The sequence below is a fragment of the Sturnira hondurensis genome, unplaced genomic scaffold (genome assembly GCF_014824575.4).
Source record: "Sturnira hondurensis isolate 20B ecotype Veracruz unplaced genomic scaffold, ASM1482457v3 Scaffold0006413, whole genome shotgun sequence".
Lineage (NCBI taxonomy): Eukaryota > Metazoa > Chordata > Mammalia > Chiroptera > Phyllostomidae > Sturnira > Sturnira hondurensis.
This window is the reverse complement of record NW_028079044.1, coordinates 50,539,852-50,565,704: the sequence shown is the minus strand read 5'-3', so window position 1 is coordinate 50,565,704 and position 25,853 is coordinate 50,539,852.

Sequence of the window (25,853 nt, the reverse complement as noted above, 5' to 3'; positions counted from 1 at the left end):
ACACAACCTGTTAGAGGTGGTAACTGCTCCGGGGAACGGAAACAAGGCACGCGGACTGGATGTGCAGAGGAGGGTTGGCAGAGGGTGTCTGTGCCACAGAGGAGGTCGCCAAAAGGTGGTACTCGGGCAGAACACAGAGGAATCCACCTGACGGGAGTGAAGGACCAAGCTGAAGATGTCTGTGGGATGCGTGATGCTCCCGAGGTCCAGAGTCACGGCCGACTCTCCTGTCTGTCCCCAACGCCCAGCATTGTCCCGGCAGGAACAATTTAGTGTTTGCAGAATGCATCTAGCTCTTATAGTTATTCTTCAGAGCGTGATGTTTAATGCTCTGATCCCAGAGATCAGACTGATCTGAGAGCCGCCAGGACAAAGACAGAAGAAAAAGTCTCAAGTCTCTCCTCATACCATATGCATGACATACGTTCTGGGCTTCATCTGACCTTCGTCCATAGGAACAGAGTTATGGAGGCCACATGGTGAGGCCATGGCCTTCCCTGATGACTAATTCCAAGGCCCTCTACATACCCGTGACCCACTTTAACTTCTCGGGCACTGTGTGACTCTGTGTCCCATGGCCTGGGGGAAGCAGCTGTGGAAGTGACCCTCTCACACGGCTCTGGGGTCTACCGATCGTCTGATGCTCCCATTGTGGAGGAAGCCGTGACTATGGCCGTGACTTTGGAGTGGCTGCATCAGTCTGCCTGGATAATATTTTTCTAAGATGTTCGTAGTGTTTCTGTCTCCTGTGGAAATCCACCTGCTCTGAAATCGTCCTTCACTGGATGAACAAGCCACCTAAACTGTCCTGCAAATGTGACCTTCAGGGAGGCAGAGGGGCCAGAAAGTGAGATGCCACCAGGTGTCTCGGAATAGTTCCCTGCACTTCCTTGTTCAGTAAAGAAGTGGATCCGAGCTAACGGGATCCGACGTAACATCAAAATCGTTGTCACTGTGTGGATAGTGTTTGCACAGTTTCCTGTCATTTCATTTTTAGTCTTTTTGTGTTTACATTTCAGATGTCCTTTCTAAAACACAAGTGATCAAATTCTGTTTTTGGTCGTTGGTCTTGTGCTCTGTAACTTGGCAACCTGTGTGTTTTTGAGTGGAGCATTGAATCCTCAAGCTTAAAACAATCACGCATGTGTTTCGGTTTCAACTTATCAGCTTCTTTCATACTTCCCCCTTGCCCTCTGGGCTCCCCGATTCTTTCCTCTCTTTCCTGCTTGTGTTCATGTATCATTCTACTTTCCCCTCCAGTAGGGTGTGTTACATGCTCCATTTCAGGCATTTTAGACTTGCCTAAGATTTCTCAGCACGAACAGCTAATGTGGTACAATTCCACCCTCCCCTGGAGTCAGTGTGGTGCCTGCCACTCACCTTAGCCCTCCAGGCACCGATGGTCAGGTGCGACCGCACCTTCATGGCAGCTTCTTCCAGAAACACCCAGACTCTGCACCCAAGACCCACAGCCCGAGTTCCATCCTGTAAATTCCCAGTGGCAGCGTGTACTGTTCACTGAGTTTGTTCACACGTACAACAGTCTTTGTTCTTCATTCCTTCTTGCAAAGCCAGCACCCCATCCAAAATGTCCCCCCAAAATGCATCATTTAGAATTCCCTTTAGTATATGTCTGCTAGAAAAAAGAAAGTAAAAGAAAAACTACCAATGAGGTGTTTGTTCATCTGAAAATATTTTTACTTTACTTTCATTTTAAAAATCTTTTTTCTCTGGATGTATAATATACTTATTTCACTCTATTGGAAATATCACTTTGTCTTGTCATAATGCTTTACAAGTGTTAGCTGACTTTGTAATTGCCAGGTTTTGTATGCAAACTATTTCCCCCTCCTTCTCCCTTGGGCTCCTTAAGATTTTCTCAAGGCTTTTCTGTATTCTGTAGTTTCCCTATGTTGGCCTCAATGAGAAGAGCTAAGGCATTATTGATAGCCCCCCCCCCCCCTTTGAACTCTCTAGGAAGGAAAAGAACTCTTTGCAGAGGTAGTTAAGGGAGACTTACAACTATTCATGTTTATACCTCCCAAGGCCTGAGAAATCACAGTGTCCTGGTGATAGTATTTCATGAATGAGCTAGCTACCCCTTTAATGTAGCTGAGCTGGGTGGGCCTGGAGAGCCGGGCGGCGTGCCAGGCATGCGGTTAATGCTGCGATAGAGTCGGAAGTGAGGAGAAGTGCTCCCTGGACAGACTGTTCAACCCTCTGGCTTGGCCTGTGCCTGTGGCAGGTTTCACGCTGGATCCTGACTTGCAAGCAAGATAATCCCAGGACTGAGAGTCCCATTGGGTCCTCTTGGTGCCAGGACCAGAACAAAGGAGGAAATGACGATCCTTGGTTCCAGACAGCGGTTTTCTGTTTTAACGACTGCATACAAAACGTTCTAATACTGGCACTCACAGGGGTATAGATTTACCAAAATTAAACGCATAGCACTGGGACTGATGTACAAACTGTGGACACTTTGCAAGTCTTCATAAAGAAAAAGAGTAGTGGGCCCTGGCTGGTGTAGCTCAGTGGATTGAGCGTGGGCTTGCGAACCAAAGGGTTGCTGGTTCGATTCCCAGTCAGGGCACATGCCCCGGTTGTGGGCCAGGTCCCTAGTAGGGGACATGTGAGACGCAACCACACATTGATGTCTCTCTCCTTCACTCCTTCCATTCCCCTCTCTATAAAAGTAAAAATAAACATTTTTTAAAAAGAAAAAGAATGCTGGGATCTTTTCCTTTAATAGTCCGTGTGTGTCAACTCATTGTAAAGAGAAAAATAATTTATTATTTACATCTACATTTAAGGAAACAGGGGGTTCCTGAAAAGTAAGTTGTTTAGATAAATGAAGCACATCTTTCAATTAACTTCAGAAAAAAGTGTTTTGAAGGGAATCCTTTCAAAGTGACGGTGCTGCAGCCCACCCCCTATGTGAAACTAAACTGATAATGGTGAAACTTTCTCTAATCACGCAGGTGCGTTTTGCTGTGTTAGGCACATTTCCCTCCACTGAAAGTGTGTTTTTGGTGATTCTTCTTTCTCTTGCCCTTCTCAGAGTCAGTCTCATAGGCTCATCTTTGCCCCCCCAAACTCTTAAAATGCTACTTCCACTGGGTATTTGTCTGTATCTTGATATCAAATGGAAAGTGCTATTAAATGATAATGTTTTTACGACAAATCAATGTCAGCTACAATTCCTCTTCATATTTGCCTATTCAATGACTTTGCTATCTGGTTTTCCACAGTGTGCTGTTTCAGTGAGGAAGGATTCAGTGACTTAGGGGGACTTTCTCCACCTCAACTCTTCAATCTGCCCTATACCCCTGACACATTACCTATGTCCAACACGTACATTTTTGTTATTTTATGAGTGACACCATGTCCCCCAACTGAAAGCCGTGTCCACACCCCCTCCATTCCCACATTCCCTCCATCCCCCACTCAGACCCAGATCACAGAAAGTACACTGTTTCCGACAGCTCCTGATTATACAGTGTGTTTGGAGTCTTCCACACTCGTTGGTGGTCGATAAAACACACACCCACCTTCCGAACCAAAGACAGGGATCTTCTTGAGAACAGGGACTCGGTCCCTCGGCACTTGTCCCCCGGACTTCGCACAGCACATGGGCCCTGGGTCCAAAGCGCCGCTGTGTGTGGTGGGTCCCGGGGGGGCGGGGAGCTTTCTATCTGAACGCCCTCACCAGTCCTGTCAGCTGCGCCCACGTTCACGCAGTTGTGTACTCGCTCACCTACTCATTAACTCAGTACAGTGTGTTCCGCATAATAATAATAATAATAATAATAATAATACGTGTTTATGGTCCAACATAATTCTTCCTGTCCCACCTGGATGAACAGCTTCAGTAGACAACAAGGAATTGGCATGTGACGGAGGGAGGCTTTCGGGCAGAAGGGTGGGTGAGGATCAAAGCAATGTTTTGGGGACCTACCCTCAGCAGAGAAAGAATGAGGGAGTCCTCCAGTTCTTGTCTGTTTGTCTCTCTCTATCATCAAAAAAAAAAAAAAAGATGGCCGTTCCCCAGCAACCCCAGCTTCACCGGGCCTCTCGGATGCTTCAGCACCGAGCTGCCCCCACCTGAGATGTGATGGGCTCCACCCAGAGTCTCACGGTCTGAAGCTCTTTGCCTTCACAGGCTACTGCCCTGCTAGATACATTGAAAATTGTACTTTATGACTGAACTGATATGAAGATCATCATTCTCCAGCCTGGATTCCATTCATCTGACAGTTCTGGTTGCTCAAGAAAGGAACACAGTTTCCTGGCCCCTCACAGTTCGGCAGCCACAGCCAGTGCACTGCTGGGCCTGACGCAGGAGCCCCTGGGCCTTGGGGCCTCCCTCGCCCGTGTTCCTGCTGCCGCAGTGCCGTCTGCTTTCTTGTCTAGATCCTCGGCATCCTTCTGACCTCCGCAGAAGTCCAAGTGCTTAGGCAGTCTTTTCCGGACCTCTGCGAATACCCTAGGTCCCATTATTCTCTCCGTCAGCAACTACCCGCCCCTCGTGGGCAGTAGTTCACAATCACTTAACCGTGTAAATAAATGATCACTGAATTAAAGACCACATCCCTACAATGATCCCTAGCTCTGCTGGGGGGCAGGAGACACTCCTGGTCTCTCAGGTGTGGCCACACTGTTGTGGTTTTCTCAGGTTCTTTTTGTGGAAATGTGAGGTTGCAGGGTTTTTTCTTCATTACAGGAAGCAATTCAGTGTTCCTCTGAGACGAGAAACACTTCCAAGTTGTTCCAAATATAACAAAGGCCAGACGAAACAATCCAAAGGCACACATCCAGGGACACGGACCGAGACACTCATTTGAGTCACTGTCCTGCCATGGCCTTGTTACATAAACACAAGCCAGTCTGTTCCAGCCTCTGAAATTTAGTTCTGCTTCTGTTTTAATTTATAAAGTGGAGATCACGTAGCCTATTGTGATAAGCGCACTGTAAGAATCAAATAAGATACACAAAAAGACCACATCTCTGGACAGGGCTCCCGTTGGGAAGAAAGTCACCATAGACCTTGTGTCCTGGGACCACGTGTGGCCTGAGTGCACTCTGCCCTTGAGTGGACCTGGTCCTTTTCCGGCACGAGTGGGGTTTCCCTGGAAACCTGTGAGAGTCGGGAAGCAGTAGCTGCCGGTCCTGCCCTAGTCCCCATGTGCTATGACTGTGCGGATTTGCATAACAGCTTCTTCTTCTTTAGCCATCTCTGCCAACGAGCTGCTGGCTTGATCTGCTCTTTGCGGTCAGCGAGGCTCCTCCCTGACCACAGGCACAGGTGCACTTGGAAAGGCCACCGGGATGGCACTGTGGTGATCATCTCCTGCTCCAATTACTGCCCCAGAGTTGGCACGCCATGACACTATCAGAAGAAGAGAGGAACTTGAAAGGGTCAGGCCGGTCCCCAGCCAGCTGGACTGCCCACGACTCAGTCGTCCCGACTGGCTGGATAGCCGGCGGCTCCATTGAAACTCTGTCCCACTGTGCACAATACACATCTGGCGCCAGCCACAATGGCCAATGTCCAGAATGTCCCTCCCTGTCCTGTACCCGAGAGCAGCCCGGCCTTTACCTCCCACACTGTCCTGGCTCACATCCTGGAACCTCAAGGCACCCACCTGGGAGAACAAGACACTAGCCCCTCCCCTATCTTCCCACAGAGCCGGCACTTCTTCTTCTAAGAACCCCATCCCCGCCTCCTTCCAGGGCTGCAGTCTGTCCCCGACTCAGCCCGCCTGCAAGCACAGCATCAAATAAAGGCACTTGGACCTCATCATCTGGTCCTCCCTCCTCTCTCTCTCTCTCTCTCGTGCACATTTCTACCAGAAGTGAATTGGAAAGAGTAAGACATTTAGGAAACAGTCTTTGGGATGGATCCCACCTGACATCTGAGTGGAGAAGGGAGCACTGTGGGGGAATGGACTGACGGGGGCGGGTGGGCAACCAGAGGGAGGGTCAGTGAGGGTTCCACCGCGAGAGGTTTGGAGACTCTGGCGTTAGGTCTCCGCACATGGACAGACCGCAGGGAGAAAGCTTGAGAACAGCAAGAATAATCTGTCCACCATGAAGTCTCAAAAACGAGGTACCTGAGGAAAAACGGGTTTGGCTTTAAAACCGGTTCCTTCTTTTAAAAAGGAAGAGGCAGAGAACTTCTCAGGAAAAAGAAAACCGCAGTTGAAGAGCAATTATGTTTCTGTCCACGGCACGTAGAAGAGAGGAAAATATTTTGCTGAGGCAGTGATTCCAAACGCTAGTATTCCTGTCGTGGAGAAACACTGAAGTGTCTCCTAAGCCTAGGGCAGCGGCTCGCCCCAATGTAAACTGACCCTGTTCGCCTACAGTCTCAGCCTGCAGCACCAGGCTCGGCTAGGCATCCTCCTGTCGGACAGTCGGGAAGCCTTTCCTCAGCATCCTATGCACTCCGCTGGTCCTCCAATCACAAAGGTTACGTCAGTGCTGCCACTCACTTAGTCCTCGGTTCATCCAGGGTTTACTGAGACGCACATGGTACATGAGATGCTCTGGATGTAACAGTTAACAAGGGGAACAAGAAATCAGCCTGTCTGGCGCTCCTATCCCAGGTCAGGAAGGCGCGGGAGTACAGAGAAGCTAAGGAATACCTGGACATCAAAGGGGGTGGGGAGGAAATGCGGAGATGATGAGGAAATGGAAAGGAGCCAAACAGAAAAGCCCCCTTGATGCAACAAGGACCAAACAGGGCCGGGCGCTCAGTGCTGTGAGTGAGGGCGGGGGCAGCAGGACCCCGCGGGCCTGCGGTTGGTCAGGGAACTGAAAGTATTCCTGTGTTCCTTCCCCAGGTGCTAAAACTGCCCCGCCCTCCGCCTGCATCACAAGGCTCACCGGATACTTTCTCACCCGTCATTTCACTTAATACTATAACGCCCCGGGCAGCGGGGCGCTGCTCCCATGTTGCGGCGAATACCCCGTGAGCGTCAATGAGCACCCGGCAGTGTGATTCCCCCCTGGTGCGAGGGACTTGCTGTCCGCCAGCTGGGTCTTCCACATGCACCGCCTCATTATATCCTCTTAGCTGTCGCAAACATCCACTTTCCGGTGTCAGGGATGTTCTTTTATCCGCCTCAAACTGGCAATTTTCTCCTCCAATTTGTGCATTCTCTCCGGACATCATTCCTGACCCAGAGAGTCCCCGCCGCGCGCTCCCCGAGGGCCTGGTGCAGAGCAAGCACCGCTGTGCCGTTGCAGTCATCCAGCTCCCTGGCTGTCTCCCCCTGGGCCTGGAATGGAGCCGAAGGGGCGACTCCTTTCATCACCAGTGACGGGTGCAGCCTCTGTCTGTTACAGTGTTGTGAGCGGACAACAAAGAAAGTGCCTGACGAAAGTCGGAGTACATTTTTTTTCCAATTTCAGTTTCTTTTTAATCATTGCCTCAGCCCAGTTTTGTCTAACAGTTCCTGAGGGCCTTCTCCGTGATGCAGGGTGGAGCAAAAGTAGGCTTGTGGTTGTGAACATGTGAAACGAGGCATTTTGGGGTATTATTACTTATTTCATTATTCCTCATACAAAGGACCGTGAGCCTACTTTTCCCCTCTCTGTATCCTTAAGTGGCTGTGCTCTAAGACAGCGATGTTCCCTAAGGTGTTAACGGTTTCTAAGAGCTTCACACAAAGCCCCAGCATGGGAACGCGTTTGCATGTTAAGCAGCGCCCTCCTGGAGAAAGATTGCTTTAACCCAGGGTGATCCAGATCCCAGGCCCTGGGGAAGGCACGGTGATGCTGTCACTTATTACCAATGGCCTAATTTCTCTCCATTCAAACCGGTGACTCATTCAGTCACAGGTTTACTGAGTCTCTACGAAGACAAGGCAGCGCACTGGGTACTGGGGTCAGAAGTGAGCAAGAGAGACGATGTCCGGTAAACAGAGGCACAGACAAGTCCCTTCCATGAAGGCGGGGAGCGCAGAATGTGTGCGGCACAGGGAGGAGCAGGGCCTTTCTGTCCCAAAGAGCTGGGGGAGTTGCCAGAGAATGTTTGCCCTTCGCTGGGGCCAAATGGCTGTCCTGAAGTTGGTGGCCCATAAGTGTCTGAGAAAGTTTTGCTTTAAGTTTTATCCTAAAGGATTCCTAAAATGAGAAGAGTTATTAACTGTGTCTGTAAGTGTGGGCTGGTGTTTGGGTAGGGACCCATGGTTTGAAACGAGCAGGTTCACGTGGACTCAAACCACACAGCGCAGGCCCCACCAACATGGTCAGCGTGTTCATCCTCCCCACTCTTGATGACATCCTCTGGAAAAGCACCAACGAAAAATAGCAGTTACGTAGGGGGTTGTTACCAGGGGTATCGGAGGTAACATACGCAGAGCACTGAGGCAACTCCTGGACACCACACCTCCTCAGTCAGTCGTGGTCTTTGTCCCTCACCACTGGTTCTAATACTGTTATGAAGTCGGGTAATTGGTGGAGGGAATAGATTCTATGTGCAGCAAGAATTCAAGATTCTTAATGTTATACATGGGGACCTGAGACCACAAGGACTAACACTCTTTGACCTATGGGCATAAGGTATCTGGGGCCGAGTGGCCAGTTCACTGTCCCTCTAGCGGTTTCTGTTCCCACAAAACCTGCCGCTCCCCCATCCGGCTGGCCCCCTTCTCCACTCATCTAGTCCCACCGCTCAACACGCGGGAGATTCCCAGCCGCTCACCTGCACACCACCTGGATTGGGAGCAGGGCTCATCTGGAACCCAGTCTGGGGAGCGCAGACAGGCACAGTCTGCAGCTACTAGAGAAGCAGTTTCCCTTCATGCTCGGTGACTCATCCTCCACTCAGTGCCTGCTCACGTCACACAAGGGAAGGGGAGCGAGATATAGACAGAAATGTACCCTGGCAGCCAATAAATTCCAAAAGGAAGTCTGCTAGTCTTGGTTTTTTTGACCTTAGAGATAAAGGGAAGTGGATAGAGATAACATTATTTCTCTAAAGTAAGGAGGTATTTAGAAATTATCTGATGCAGAGTACCTGACAGCCTCCGGTCCTGCCTCTTTCTGAGCCATGTTATTGAAAAAATCAGGAGAACCCAAGGCCGACTATTGGAAGACCAGGTGTGGCTGGTGATGCACCCGGGGAAGAGGATGCTGTGTTGAGAACGTGGGCACTGCATCAAAGGGGAAATCAGAAGGAGACTTAAACAAAGGAGGTTGATGACATTGTTAGTAACTTAGAAAGACCGCCCAGGCTTCAAGAGGGAGCCCGAGTGAGCCGACACAAGACCCGAGACGGAACCCTAGATGGGCAGCCACTGCAGCTCTCCGGACCAGAGGGTGTGAGCTCCCGACTAGGAATCGCTCGGGGTGTTGAGAGAACAGGGTGAGTGGCCATCGGAGAAAACAGGGGAGCGTGGTTCCATTCAGAAGGGCAGGGTTGAATAAACCAGTGCGCAGTTTTACTCCAGGGCAGGGCTAGGCTGGGTAGAACTGCTGGAAAGGAATGGAAAAGCCGGAGAGGACAGGATTTTAGAAAGAAAGTGCAGCGGTGCCTGGTTGGTGCCCAGCTTTCCAGGAAAAATTTCATGTCTTGTGTAAATTTATCATGAGTTGTACAGAGACAAAGAAGTCCGTGGAGCACGGAGTTCACACATCATAAAATGTACCACAATATATCATACATTCCATATACCTGGAAGTTAAGCACGACCGGCTATGTCTTACAAATCTACCTTAAGCTTTTAAGATTCACTGCCAACACAGTGTCACCAAGCCAAATGTGAATAAATGTTTGCTATTCACTTGAGCAAATGAGTTGCTCCCATCACTGACAAAAGAATGCAGTTCCAACACAAATGTTGGGTAATATTGTCATTTATATCAACAAGTAAAATGAAGTTACAGGAAACAAAGGTGTATGTCATAATCCTGCCTGTCCTCGGCTTGACTTGAGTTTTCTGGTATAGGATGGATTCTTCCTCAAAGCTCTGTGCTAATCACAGGGTGATGGTTACAAACCTGACACGCTTTTCAATTTAATCTGCGCCATTAACACTTCACCCCGTGCTTTGTTAATCAACACAACGAGAAACCGGGCTCTGATACGCAGCGTCTTCCAACTCCGATGGTGTAGGTACTCCCACCTCGGCTGAGTTCAAATTGCCACTGAAACGTCGCTGACTGTGGGATCACGCAGTTGTCACCGTCATATACTAACCCTTCCACCACACTCAGCCGTGCAGAAAATACTGAAGTGCCATAGAATACCTAGGAAGCAACAAGTCTCAATGTGGATCTCTGTTTAGAAGACAACGTGTTAAAATGTATATAATTGTAAGTGTATATAACTACATGTTTGATAATGGCTGTGCTTCATAACCAGTTTGCAAAATTCCAGAAAATTTAACGATTGACTTTCACGAGCCAGTCAGATGGTTCCAGCCTACCACTCAAGGGAAGAAAGATCAATGCCAAGCAATCAAACAGTAGCATGGAAGCGCCAGGTGAAGTCAGACTCAAGGCAGGTTACAAACATCGATATTCTATTGTGTCTATGTGTGGGGATGCTTTTCTGAAGAAAGGCTGAATTCTCACAACATAAAGACTTTTACTGAAGTAATCTTACGCTACTCTCTGGCCACTCTGGTCTATAATTCTTCCCCTGCGTGGGGCGCTGCCTGTTTTCCTGACTCAACCTTTGTTTCGCTCTTCTGCCAGGGGCCTCTTTCTTCACACGATACATATTCAAAAAAAAAAAACCCACAAAGGTGATTTTTCAGGACCATGTCCCATGGGTAGTGCCTCTCACAAGTAACATAAACTTGTGGTCAGTCTGGGTCCTTTTCTGACTGACTCTCCCTTGAACTTCCAAACTCGGGCATCTGTCAATGCTTGGAAAATTTGTTATTTTCTAAACCAGTTTATTTCTTCTATCAATCTAGTAAATTTGCTTCTTTAAGAAGGCAAACATAGTGACTAAATTGGGATGAACTCTTACTACTGATTTTAAATATAGGAGTAAATGATTCTCAAGGTCATAAGAAAGGTCATTTTTGTCCTCATGTGAATTAGGGGCTCCCTGATCCAATTCTGTCCCTGAAGCTTATCCCTGTGCACTCTGGCCGCCGCAGAGCCGGTGGCCCTCTTGGGGAAGACTCAGCCACTGAGCAGAGGTTAACGACCCTGACAGTCTTTGCGGCTCCCGTGTGCCTCCTGACAGCCCCGTGTGAAAGGCTCCTGAGGGGCCAGTAACACAGTCAAATCTCAGCGCTGAGAGGCAGCTCAGCTCAGTGTCTAATGGAACGTTCTCATTTCACCCCTGGGGCTCGAAGAGTTTTAGATGCGAAGGGACATCCCCAGCAGGGAGGCTGGGGAGTGTGCAGAGCTGCGGCAGGGACCCAGGCCAGGGCCTGCACCTCCACCCGGCAGACCTGGTCCTACCACGTGGGTCCCTTCTCCAGACAAGAGGAAGAGGACAGACTGATGGTCCCTGGGTGGGGGTGGGGTGTGAGGACAGGGACTGAGAAAGGGGAAGGGATCACGAAGTACAATCAGCAGTTACAAAAGAGTCACAGCATGGGGAATATGGTCAGTAATACAGCACTAACTACGAATATACTGGCCCAGGTGAGAATTAGACATCGCAAGTTATATGAATGTCAACTACGCTACTGGACACCTGAAACTAATACAGAGTAATATTGAATGTCAACTGTAATTTAAAAAACAGGAATAAAGACAATAAAGACCCTAAAAGACTATACAGTGTATAACTTAGTACTAGCAAACTCCATAGTTTAGCAGAAGGGAATTGAAAGAAGAGAAATATTCATTAAAATATTAATATGAACTGGGACTGTGATAGGGACCGAGACCTTGACACAAATAGTCATTGGTTCAAACTGGGACTCGAACAGAGAGGACTTCTTGGGGGAGTGGACTCCGAGATGGGCCTCGGATGGTTAGTGGAGACCCCCGGTGCCAAGCACACATTGGCAGGACCATCCTGGGTGCGTCTGAGTGGAGCCGGGAGAGAGACACGCAGAACGGCCGCTTTCTGTTGTAATACTCGGCACTACCCCTATGCAACCGCGTGGTTCCTCAAAATGTTACCCAATTTGCAGAACAAAAAAAGTAACTAAGAAATGAACCAATTTGGGAGAGAAAAACATTCTTCTATTATACAGAGTAAACAGGTTCGTCCGAAGAGTTTATAAAATTGAGTAGCATGCTCATTCCACTATGAACAGACCACCCAAAATGTGAAAGACTGTGTAACAGCGTAGGTTGCTGAATGGGGCTGGTTATTGATGTGGAACTTTCACATGGTGAATGCAGAGGTCTTAAGTTCGTAGTCTGAGTTTTCCAAAATGCAAACCTGCATAACCTAACCTCAGTGAGATGTAGAATAGATTTTTCACTTCAGAAAAACACATAACTCTTCCAAGTCAAATCTCAACCTTACCCCACCCTTACAGGGGTGTCCAACCTGCGGCCTGTGGGCCGCACGCGACCCAGGATGGCTATGAATGAGGCCAACACAAGATCGTACATTTTCCTAAAACCTTTTTTTTTGCTCATCATTTTTCATTTTTCAATAGTGTTTGTGTACTTAATGTGTGGCCCAAGACAGCTCTTCATCCAGTGTGGCCCAGAGATGCCAAAAGGTTGGACACCCCTGCCGGAATTCTACACCCGTGGTGTTCACGTGGTTGGTTACTTTAGCTTTGGAAAGGTAAGCCGCGCCAAAGCGAGTCCCATTTGGGCTTGATTGCTTCTCATGTATTACTGAATTTGCTATACTAATATTTTGCCTAGGACATCTGAACAAAAAGATATTGACTTAGAATTTTATTTTCTTGAAATGTTTTATCTGCTTTTGGTCTTATGAATATGTTGGTCTTGTAGAATGAGTCAGGATATCTTTTCTCATCCTGATTTCTGAGTTTGAGTGAAACTTATATTATTTCTTTCATAATTCTATGTCATTTTGTTTCTATTCTGGTTTAACCTCTGATTCTTTATATTTAAAATATATCTTGTGCAAAGTGCATAGTAGATTTTATATATTTTTCTAGTCTGACAGTCTCTGCTTTTCAGCAGGAATATTTCATTTGTTTACATGTAATGTATACATTTATCATGCTGTTGTTATTAATTTGTTTCATTTGTTTTTGTTCCCTCTTCTGCTTTATTCTGGATGAATCAAGTATTCATTTATTTGTTGTTTACTCTTTTCTCTTCCCCTTTGCTCTCTGTGAATACTGATTTTATAATTCCTTTACTGGGGGTGTTTCGTGAGTTCCAGTGGGCATTCTTGCAATTGCCACGAGTTAATGAGCCACTTCACATGTGATATACGGACTTCACAAAAGTGCACGTGGATTTATCCACCTCCGCCTTCTGTTCTGTTGATTTTGTACGTCTATTTGTACCTCTGTAATAAACATAATGCGTTGTTTCCACTTTTGCTTTAGAGAATCAGTTAGTTACCTTTTAAAGACACTGAGAGAGAGAAAGAGTAATTTCATGCATATTTTGCATTTCCAGTGTTCTTCATTCCATTTTGCAAAGCCAAGCTGCTAGCTGGCATCATTTCCTTCCATCAGAAAGAATTTTATTGTGCTGAGATACTGAAAATATAAAGGAAAAAAATTCCCTCTGCATCTCAATAGTTTGGCCTCAAGGCTTATTAGAAACCCTAAAGATGGAAGTAACTAAAAGTTTAGTTGTAAAAACCAACCGAATCATTTTCAGCCATTGCCCACATACATTTTTCGAGGCTTGTGCTGCAGTGGCAGACAGTGAAACCCAAACTTGCTCCCCACTAGCAGCACTGAGAGCATGGCAACCCCCAAAACAGAAGCACTGTTAAGAAACACATTCATTTATTTTTAAGACTATGCTTAAAGTTAAATTTTACAAAAATGGTTCCTAATGTTTTGTCTTTGCTGTGGCCATGTGATACTATGGAATACTTCGTTTTTACCGTGCAAGATAAATCTTGTCAACCTCACTTTTAAAATGAAGGAACTGAGGGTCAAAGAATTCAAGTAACTCCCTCCAGTCTCATAGCTCAGAAAAGTCACAGCGGCACTCAAGCTCAGTGAGTCGACTCTAAGTCAATTCATTTTAGCGTGTCCGCAAAAGACTAGTAACATGTTTTTCCAATAGAAAGTTCACTGAGAAAACATTTTATAATTCACAGGTGATTCAGGGTGCTAATAATGTAGAGTTGAAAGACCAAGATTTAAACACCCCCAGGCAGGCCATTTCATCTTCTGACCTGGAGTTTCCTTGGACTTACTGAGAATACCAAGTGGCTGAAACAGTGTGGGTGGCTAGACAGCTTTTTCTGCATGACTACAACTATATATAAATGTAACCTTTCCACTATTACTAATAATATAAGTATAAGGGTTTGGTTATAATAATAGGAGAGAAAGCTATGTTTAAATTATTACTTTTAAATAACAATATGGAAAAATGTCTTATTTATTTGAAGTAGAGCCCCCCAAATTGTTATGGCAAGGACTCTTTAGCAACCCATTTTAATGCCAAAAATTTAATCACAATATTAGCTATTTTTGTTAAAATAAATGTCACTTGAAATAAGTCATTCATTTACAGTGATGTTTGCGACATAGGGTCATTTGCTCGTATTATGCCCCGATTCCATAAAATGCAGAGAGACTCAACAGTTTCTGAAATATGATTAGCTTTTTATATATTCAAAGAAGCTTAAGTTAAATATCAAAGTTGAGACATTAAAAATCAGAAACAAGATAGCTTTGGAGCAGAATGATGTGGTAATGAAGAGAATATTTGAAGTCACTGAAAAATCAATCTGAGTTCTTGACTCCAGCCCGTGAGGTGTGTGTGACCTTGGGCATCTTGGTGGACACGGGTTTGCCTGCATTTCCTGTTCTGTGAAGTTAGATGATAGCACCCGCATCGGATGTAAGAATTAGGGGAGATAAGGCGTATACTGCACTACCAATCACGCAGGCTCTAATAGACCATGGAACAATAAATTCAGAATACCAGTTAGAGGTGGTATATGTCTATTCAGCTGCTCTGATTCTAGTCTCCAGTCTGACACAAACTGTGTGACCTTGGGTGAGTGCCTTATGCCTCTGTATTTACTCCTGTAGAGTAGACGCATCGATGCTAACTGTGTGGGGGCATGCTGGGATGGTCAAATGAAATGCTAATAAAGCTGACACTGGCTGGAAGCCGATGGTATGAGACGTTCTCGCCTCCATTGCCTAGAACACACTGTGCTTATGAGGCAGGACCGCGTGGGGAGAAGAGCCTCGGACTGCACCCTCCTGCCCAGGTTCGCACGTGGGGTCTGCCATCATCACCAGTGGACGTCAGCCTGTGGCTGAGCCTCTCTGTGCACCAGCGCCCCCATGTGGAGACGCTGACATCTAACACACCACCTCTGACAGAGAGGGAGGTCAGGAGGATGGCCACTGATCAGGCACTCACTTCCTGTGAGTTGCTGTTGTCGCCTTTACTAGAATACAGTGAACTAGGCTCTGAGCTTGGGACGTGGCTTTCATGTCATTCTCAGGATGCCCAGTGAGTCCAGTGCTGAATGCTGGACATGTCACTTGGGCTGTCTGCACTGTGTCACTGTCCTGTCAGAGGCAGATATTAAAACCTAACCCGGCCACCTGAATGGGTGCAAGTATGAAAAGTGTGAATGCCATCAAGGGGATCATGGCCTGAGACCGAGATGGACCCTGGAGAGCCGACCACCTGATCCTCCGTTTTCTGTGTTAGGGACCTCGTGGTCCCGACTTGTCCGGGACGTGTCTGAGTTCACACACAGACACTAGCATTTCCCACACTTGGCCAGAGGTAGGGAGAACACATTACAGGGTGTGGGCTTAGGGTGGATGACATGGGGAAGGGCCAAAGGCGTTTGCGGCAGATTCAACGGTGTGTCTGAAATCTGGGGCTGTCGTGTGGCTGGGTGTGAACGAAGACAGATCTGCTGGGTTTGAGAAAGAGACAGCCGTCACTCATTAGGGCCTACAGGGCACGTATTTGGTATTTTGCGGTGGCATATTGACACTGGTTTTGTCTGTGCTTACACAGAGTTACAAAGTGACCTTCCCTGTCTTCGTGTGTTGTGGTGTCACAGTGACCTTGTCTGAGGTGGCTGTTCTGTGAGAGAGGTGCTTCACGTCCCACAGAAGGGTCAGGTGGCCAGGCCGTGGGGGCTCAGCCAGGGTCCAATTATCAGGGGTTTCTCTCTGTCTTCCTGTCTCAGGGCTGAACTCTGGATTCAACTACGTCATTTATGCTCAGTGTCACCTTGGGCCAGAACCTTAACCTTTCCAACGCCCGGGCTTCTCAGCTGGGAATTGAGGAGGTCAAGACTGAATTAGGGCACCTATTTAGGTGACTGGCGATGTCACTGAATCTTGAAAAGGGCTGAGGGACAGTGAGTGGGAGCTGGCTCACCCCTCAGGGTGACATCACTACATACAACTCTATACCCAGGGGTTCACACCTAAACATCACAGTCGTTCTTGGACCCCACAGTTTAATTAAAGCGCCCCAGGGGTCGGCTCACTCCTCAGCCTGTCTCACTGCCCTGGAGGGAGCCCTTAGAGATGCGCACAGTGAGGCGACGCAGCTGTTCTCCCAGGAGAGCCACAGCTCAGGTACAGCGTGTCTTCCCAGTGGGACCACGGCACAGCCCGGCTTCCCAGCCGGTTCAGTGCCGAAGGGTCCCGTGTGGCCGCTGCCTGCCTCCGCTCCTCTGTCCCAGAAGGTGGAGGGCCACGTCAGGTCTCCCCCAGCCCGGGGCCCCCGGAGAAGGCGAGCGTCAAGGCGTGAGTCCTGGGTGCCCCCAGGCCTGTGCGCTAGCACCCGAACCAGGAGAACCCCGGGCCTCAGCGGGGAGACCGTGCTGTGAATTTTAGCGCTGGCACGCCGCTCAGTTCAAAGGGAGAAAGGCAACAGACAGATGGATCAGTGTTCTGTTCTGCTCTACGGTCACTGGAGTCTTGGGGAACGCAAAGCATCCACCAGGCTTTTCAAAGGAACAAACAGGTGACAAAATAAGGTGATAAGCCCCATGTCCTGCAGTTGCTGTCAGAACTAATGGAAAGACAGAAAAACATGTTCGAACTATCAATAAATAATCGCCAACAAATAAAATGAGCAATAATGTTACAGGAAGTGACTCAACCACCCTATTTTCTCCATGGAAAACTGTATTACAAAAATCACTGCTATATAAAGAGACAATAAAAATATGACTAAAAATAAGAATAGTATAGAATTTTTGTTAGGAAGTTAATTAGGACAAACACTGTATTATTTTTATGGATGTTGTGACATTAGCTTTTTCATCATTTTTGAGTAATTTCTTTAATCATTTCAACCCAATATTATTGTATACCTTATTTTTATTTAAATTTTATATCTTTTCTTTAAACAAGGCAGAGGATGATTCAACAGCCACACACCCTGCTACACATCTGCTAACTATTCCCATAGGGAAATACGGATAGCTGGTAAGGGTCTCAGTAGACGGTGGAATGAAAAAAGGGGTATTAACACTCATTTTTAATGAGCCCAGAAAAATCAATCATGGATTGTAGGCTATTACGGGTAAGATGTGATAGAAATCGTTGGGAAGTGTGTCCTCTCTTATCTGCTTCCACGGGATATTTATTATAGTTTGTCTGGGCGACTGCGGTAGACAGCTGTCTGCCCCCTCTGTTTCTAGCAGCTTTCCACCTACCCCGTGATCCGCACAGCTAGCGAAACGTTCTTTGTGAAAGGTGTAGCCACCATATTCTTTACCTCTTGCTGAGGGCTCTACAGCTTCTCCTACAATGTCTTGTCCTTTGTGGAGGGGACAGAGTTCCACAGGCACATGGCTTAATGCACACATGAAACCTCTGAACAAAACCAACCCTTGGTAAAGTGCCGTGCTCAGGACAGAAGGCTCGGCTTGGCTCAGGGTGCTGGAAAGAAACCTCACTCTCCGCTGCCCAAGCGATTCGTGCGTTTAACAACCAGAAGAGGCATTCGAGACCCACCTGGCCTGTCCAGTTTGCAGGAGGAAGCCAAGCTCCCGGGCCCGTTACACAAGGCCTTTAACTGCCTACCATTCTCTCTTTCACACCATCAAGTCCAGTCACATAAAACTAACTGCTCATCTTCCATCGCCGCTTAATTTCTCCGTAGTTCTTTGCTGTGGCACATGTCCCAAAGCTTGTTTCTGCGGACCCCCAAGCACTTCTTGGCTGAGTAACATCTCATTAGCTCCGAGATTCAGGTCAAGCATCTTGCTCTCCAAGAAATCTTCACTCTCCCCATTCCTGCGTGGGATCTGCTCATCTACACTCCAGTGGCTGCAGTGGCAGCGTGCTGTTCTTAGCCCACGGTATTATGATTTGGGTCTGATTTACTTACTGCACCAATGACTAGATGTGAGGCTAGAGATTTTATCCTTGACCTCTGCACTTGCACTTTCTTCTAATACACCCGAAATATCTTCATTCCCACCATTAGCGCTATCATCCTCATCACTGTGATTTATTATGCACGGAGCAAGTGCCTGTCCTGCCTGTGTAAGTCTAGGACATTGGCCCATTTTCTTATTCAGTGCAGACTTTTCCCACAGTAGCTCCACACGCCAATCAATAAGTTATCCAAAGTTTAAGTATTATATTGTTAATTGATGAAAGCAATTTTGGTGCTTTTTAATATGGCAAATCTCTAGTGAGCAGTGAAGTCACTGGAGAGCATCAAATATGCAGATCCTTTTAATTTTGCAGTAAGTTCACGGCTCATTTAGATGTGGAGCTGCAGGGTTCACGGCCTGGTGAACTTCGGGGGCGCCACGGCTCAGCCCCTCGCACTGTGCAACAGCATGCGATCTGAAACACCTCCCCTAGCGTCGCGCAGACTCTGAAGTAGAAGGGTCTTTCAGCCAGGAGGACAAACAAGGAAAGCAATTTAGACTGAAACCTACTCCTGGTACATAGTAGCATGGATGATCCTCAGCAACAGCTCGATGAATCTCAGCATCGACGGAAGCTGTATTTCTACAGTCTGCCTGCATCTCAGGGTTTGAATGAGCAAATAAAAATATAAAAATACATGTGTATGTAGAAATGCTTTAAATAAAAAATTATAAAGACAAATGACAATGCCGTATTTTTTATTACATAAATGTGGTCAGCAATATCATGGCCAATGTCAGTTTGTTCAAGACACTAAGTAGCCCCATGCTCTAGGGGCATCAGTTTACACCAATATAATCAGGTAAATATCTATGAAATACCTGTATATTTTGGGTTCTTTCTTTCTGTGCATATTGAGACCTAAATTATAAAATGCTCACTTTTCAAGACCAACTTATAATTATTTAACTAACTGGGAAGTCAACCTATGACACTGAAATTAAGGTGGCGGGAGGAAGAGAGACGTTTAGGAGCTGAGCATTCTGCTTCAGAGAGAAGGCCTTGTGTATTTTTGAACATTGTCCTTCTGTGCCGGGTACAATACGGAGCACAGTAGAAGCTCAACGGGTGTTTCTTGAATTCAATGGCACAGATGTTCATCTAAAACACACAGATTTCCTCTGTGTTTATTATGAGCATTTTACTGGAGCTGGAGAGAAAACTGGACATTTATTTTAATATGGTGTCCAAATTCCTACAAACAAATTTGTGTCCAATTACTACTTGAATTAAATTTCAATGCGTGTGCCTCATGCTCTTCACGCTGATGGGACTATTGGAAATGACTCGAATTAGATGTGAGTGATGCCACTCTGTACCTTACCAGGCCACTGGAGACTCACAGAGGACACTTTTCTGGAGTGATCTGAGGAGATTTCCAATCACTGGGCCGTATTCTACAGTCGCCACGTCTCTCCGACGTCAACTTCAGCGTTGTCCATGAGCTGTTGTGGGGGGAGGGTTGGGTTTCTGTAAACCACTGATGGACCAGATGCAATTCCATCTTCATTCCTGTAGCCATGGACCCAGCAGCCTTGAGATTTCATTAGATTTTGAATAGTTTGCTTCCATCATGGAATAACTTTTGATTGTATTTGATAGAATAATAATGATAATTAGAGGAGATCATATAAATGATTTGGCCTGGTCCATCCATATTAAAAACATGAAAAACATGGCCATTGAGAAGGTCATGATTTCTTCCAAATGATGCAATTAGATGGCAACAGAGCGAAGCTGAAGTTTACATCTCCTGGGTCCAAGTTCAGAGCTCGTTCTACTACCAGTGACCTTATCTAGGAAGAAATGGCCATGTGTTCATGCATGATAGAAATATCTCAGACCTCGGCATTGAAATGATTCAGAAAAAAATTCCCCCGGTACATACTCCCACCCACACCTACCCTGCCCCCAACACAATGCACACACAATTTTAAACGACTCTGATTTTGGGAGACATCTGTACGTGCATGTGCCCGTGACTTGTACAAAGTAAATCACGTGTTACCGCAGTCTGTACGGGAAACAGTCCTTGTGGCTTTATAGATGAGGGGGCTATTTTCTGATTCGTGGCTGAATGAGATGAAATATGTGGCCACTGTTGTGACTGGTAATGGCAGGTCTGAGTTTTGCCATGAAATCGGTGTCGCTGTTTGTTCTCAATATTTACTCTCATTTCTATAATTTCTCCTATGTCAGTGTATTTCAGAAAAAAATCAAGAATGGTGTGCCTCCTTCCTCTGAGACCGTATTAAAGAACCTGAGGCACAGGCATTGGCTTAGAGGGAGAAAAATTCAGAAAGTCAACCATTATTTTTTTCAATGTCGACATTAAATAGTTATGAGTGATATAAACAGAACCGCAGGGTCTGCTTTTCAGGGAGATGAATTCTGCCCCAAAATAAGGAAGAATTTCTGCAAAAGCATCAAGGGGAAGGAACTGGCTTCCGAGGCACGAGTTCCCTATTACATTGTGTCTTATGCTTTCGCTCCGGGGTGCCCCTTCCCATTTGTTTGCTTTCTCCTCTCCTACAATCCCTGCTCCACACACATCTCTACGAACCTGATGTGTGCTGAGCACTGTGACTGCACTGAGAAGAAAGGCAAGACGAGGTCCACACTACAGAATTCTCTGTCTGATGGGAAGTACAGACGCAGAGACCATGGCAACCTAGTGTGGCGACGGTAAAGATAAAAGTGTACAGAGAAACTCCCAGACACACAGAGGGCTCAGTCAGCCAAGGAAAAGCTAGAAAATACTTCGTTGAAGAGAACACGTCAAAGCTAAGACTACAGAGCTAACAAGGATCGTTAGGGTAAAGAAGAGTCAATGTGGGCGTCCTGAGCCCTGGAACAAGCTGTGCAGAAGCCGCCACACAAGACAGGCCGTGGCGGGTGAGCCACAGGGGTGAGAAGGTACTGAGGAGTGGAAGCAACCGACATCAAAGGAGGGGAGAGGCTGCAGGAGTTACCTCCCTATTTCCCTTCGCATTTCTTCGCCTTTGTTTGCAATCCTGGTTAGTGCCTACCGGCTTCTCTTCTCTTCTCTTTGGGACCTTTTCAGTTAAGAATTAAATAACACTCAGATGTTAAGATGAAGAAGAATTTCTCCATAAGATATAAAGAGAACTAAAAGTGAGCAGGGGGAATCCTGTTCCAAAATAAAAACACAAAATAAGTCTATGATGTTTCCAAATTATTATTTGGGCCGATGTGGTCAGACAGTGGGGGAACTTATTTTTGGACTTGGAGCCCCGGGAATCTCTCTGCAATGCCACCCTGCACAGGGCACAGGGACACGGGAAAGTCTTCCAGCACTGGCAGTGGGGGGAGTGAGGGCCGGTAGACCTGCAACACTGACTGGTGCCAGTTTTCTGTGTTCTCAGAGCTTTCCCTCACTCACAGGGAAGATGAGAATTCAGACAGGAGAGAATACAACCAGACTGTTTTCTGTGTACTGCCCTTCTGTGACCTGGTGAGCTGCCTCCTAAAATTTTGTCAGTGTACCCAAAGGGAGGAGAGGAGAATTATAAAACACTAGAGTTTGAGATTCCCTTAGAGAACACTTTATGGCTCTTTATGCCCCTTTTCATCCATCCACCTATTTTTCACTCATTCATTCACTTAATAGATAAACATGGTCTCCTACAACGAGGTGTGCCCAAAGACAAGGTGAGATGTGCCCTTTGTGTAGAGGGGGTCATAGTGTGGCAGAACACAGGGACACAGAAACGAACATTGTTAGCCCCGTGGACTCTGTAACAAAACAAGGTGTGGTCCAGAGAGGAATGAATGGTTCCCTGTGTTATCAGGTGAGCAGCCAGGGGTGGGGCAGGGGGATCCCCTTCAATAGACGGAGGACCGCCAACCCTTCCAGGAGTGGGGATTCGCAGAGTCAGAGAGAGCTTCGCGGTGAGGGGCTTAGTGTACAGACAGGAAGAGCTCTGAATTTTGTTATTCTGTCCATGTTTGTACATACATAATTAGGCAAAGCATTCATTGCTGTTTTCATTGCTGGGGAATTTAATTACTGATATTTTCCTAGGAGAACATGGCTATCAAAAAAAGGAATGTCTGTGAGTGGCAGCTGTGTGCCCAGTGACACGATTAATGCATCATATCAGCCTCTCATCTCGTTTTTACAACCTATCAGCCTCTTATCTTGTTTTTATATCTCTGTGTAGGTACTAGGATCTTCATGTTATTATACATGTGGACAGTGAAGGCCAGAGATGCTTGAAGTTTTTCCAAGGTTAACAGAATTAGTAAAGAGTGGAGAGGGGATTTAAAACCTTAGTTGAGTGCCTCCAAAGGTCTTTTCTTTTTTCTAGGGGTCCCATCACAGTGAAACTGAAACAGTGGGTTGCCTGGGCCACCCCCATGGCCAGAGTACTGGCAGAGTCCGCTCACTGAGAGCTATCTCTTTAAACTTAGAAAGTTCACCTGGAAAAACAAACACTAACAAGTGTCTGATGAAAACTTCACATTAAAAAAAATCATCAGTAAATGAATGGATCCAAAAACTACGGTATATTTACACAATGGAATTCTATGCAGAAGAAAGAAGGAGCTCCTACCCTTTGCAACAGCATGGATAGAACTGGAAAGCATTATGCTGAGTGAAATAAGCCAGGTGGTGAAAGACAAATATCATATGATCTCACCTTTAACAGGAACCTAAACAACAAAACGAACAAGCAAGCAAAATACAACCAAAGACACTGAAATAGAGAACAGGCTGACAGGGACCAGAGGGGAGAGGGGAGAGAATTTCAGGGGAAAAGGGGAAGGATTCACAGGAACAAGTATAAAGAACACATGGACAAAAACTAAGGGGTGGGGGGTGGAAATAGGAGGGAGGTGGGGAGCACTGGGGGGGGTGGGCTGGGATGGGAGTAAAAGACAGAAAACTGTACTTGAACAATAATTAAATTTAAAAATTTAAAAAATCAAATGTCAGAAGGAGGTGTGCAAACAGGCTTTAATTACCACAGGCTCTCTCACTAACCAAGGAAAATAAGGTTATGTGCCAAGGTGACGACCAAGTTCTCAGCAGCTTTTCCTATGCAGATTCTCACATGAGGAAAGTACACAGGGAATCAGAGGGCCTTCTAGTCAGTGCGCTGCGTCTCCCAGTCTCCACGTCAGTCACCGCAGACAGACAACGGTTTCTCCCTGTGGAACCGCCTCTCCCACACCTGGGCCTGGTCGATGTTTTGGTCTTCTCCAGCTATTTTTCTTGTTAGTACTCTCACACAGAAACATTCATCGTTTTGAATATATCGAACGAGGTTAGGAGCTGCGTGCATATGGCTTAGAGAGCACGCCCCATGACGTCTAGCTTACAGGTTTGATGACTTTGAGGAGCAAGAGCTCACTGTGCAAACCTCTCCCTCCTCGTGGGTGAAAGCTGGGAGGTTCAGAGCAGACTCTGGTATGACAAGGTCTCACAGTGACTAATGGCACTTGAATTAGAGTCATCTGTGTGCTGATGTGTGGGTGTGCATGTCAGGGACTTTCTGAACGTGTGCGTGTGTGTCGGGGGCTCACTGCAGTGCCCCAGGCCCTCCGCTAGGACTGTGTCCATGCAGTGTGCTAACACAGCTGCAGACACACATGTGGAGCTGTAGAGTCGGGGTGAGATGTGGTTAACTTGTTGTAGAACAAGGAAAATGCTCATAGAACAAAATAATTTGAAATGAGTCTTGAAATATAAGACTACTCAGTGCAGAAAAGGGTGAAGATCATCTCTCACAGAGCTTCATGTGCGTAAGATAGAAAGACTCGAAAGGCCTGGCCTGGTTTGGAAGCCCGGCAGAGCCCTGGGTTCGCATCAGGAGGTTGTACTCAGCAGTCAGGGCACGATTCCTGAATTCAATGAGTATTTGCAGGAAGTGAAGAAGAGAAAAGAGGGGGCATAGGACATGGGAGGATGCAAAGGAGTACAAAAAATAGAGAAGGAAGAAAATGAGTGTATTAAATATAAAATTCACTTTTTACCAGAATTTCTGGAGGAGTTTTCATGTTTTCATTAGAAGGAGTAAAAATGTTTGCCTGGCTTCATGAAAGATTTTGATGGTGAGCCTCCCTGGGTCTGGGCAAACTTCAACCTCTCTCCCAAGATGAAATCCATGTGCTTTAACAGGGCCTTCAAGGCTCCATGGCTCAGGCTTCCTCTCCTGGACTCTGCTCTCATATCTGCGGCACCCATGCCCTGCACCCGATTTTCTGCCTACATGAACTGGGGCTTCCCCCTGGGCAGCCGTGGCCTCTCACAATGCTGTTTTCTTGTACTTCCTGCTGTCCAGTAGGATCTTACCCGACTCTGTCTTTCTTTACCCAGCGGAGTCCCTACAGAGTCCTGGGTCTCACCACCGTGTATTTTCAATGTCTGAGGAACACCTCTACTGTCTTCACCATGGCCGCACCAATTGACTTCCCCGCCAGCAGTGCCCCAGGGCTCCCAGCTCCCCAGTCTTCACCCACAACTGCCTTTGGTCTTCTTGATGACAGCCCTTCTATCAGGTGTGAGGCGCTATCTCACTGTGGTTTTGACTTGCATGTTCCTGAGGACTAATTACTGTGAGCACCTCTGCGTGTGCCTATGGCTACTTGTGTGCCCCCTGTGGGAAAGAATGTCTCCAGTTCCTTGTTTAGATCAGATTGTCTTTGTACCATTGAGTTGTACAAGGTCTTTGTGTATTTTTGTATATACATTTTTATATATTTCCTTACCTATTTATGCACAATTATACACATTTATATGGACAAGTAATATACATAAATATGTACAGTAAGTCCTCACTTAATGTCATTAATGAAAGGACATGTAACGACACCTGTTTTACCACAGGCGAGTTGGTACACAGAGGAGTTGGCTTCCTCCAGTGTCTCATCAACATGGTCACGAAATGACATTGGACAAAAGCTGAGGTCCTGCTGCAACCCTTCGGCGATCAGGTTTGGGGTTCAGGTCACGGCTTCAGCCAGTGACTCTCCCAACACGCTTTGGTTTTGATTTTACATGAAAATGCACTTCTGAATTGTGGAGTGCGGGAATGGTGAAAAATGGGAATCTTAAAATAAAACGAGAGTCACTTTCCTCCGACTCAGGCTTTCTGTCTTCGTCACTGCCTCTGATTTGCTTTTTCTCAGGTTCCATCTTCTGTGTTGTTTTTTTAAAATATCTCTGTGATGGATGAAAGTCCATGTGGTGACACACTGTCAGATCAGAGCCATTTGTCACTGGCTCTGGCACTCATCTCTGCCAGGTTGCTGGGTCTGAGTCACGTCTATGCTTCCGACAAAACGTCAGCATGATTTGTCTCCATGTGATGTTTATGCCACAGCAGATTGCCACTTGCTCGC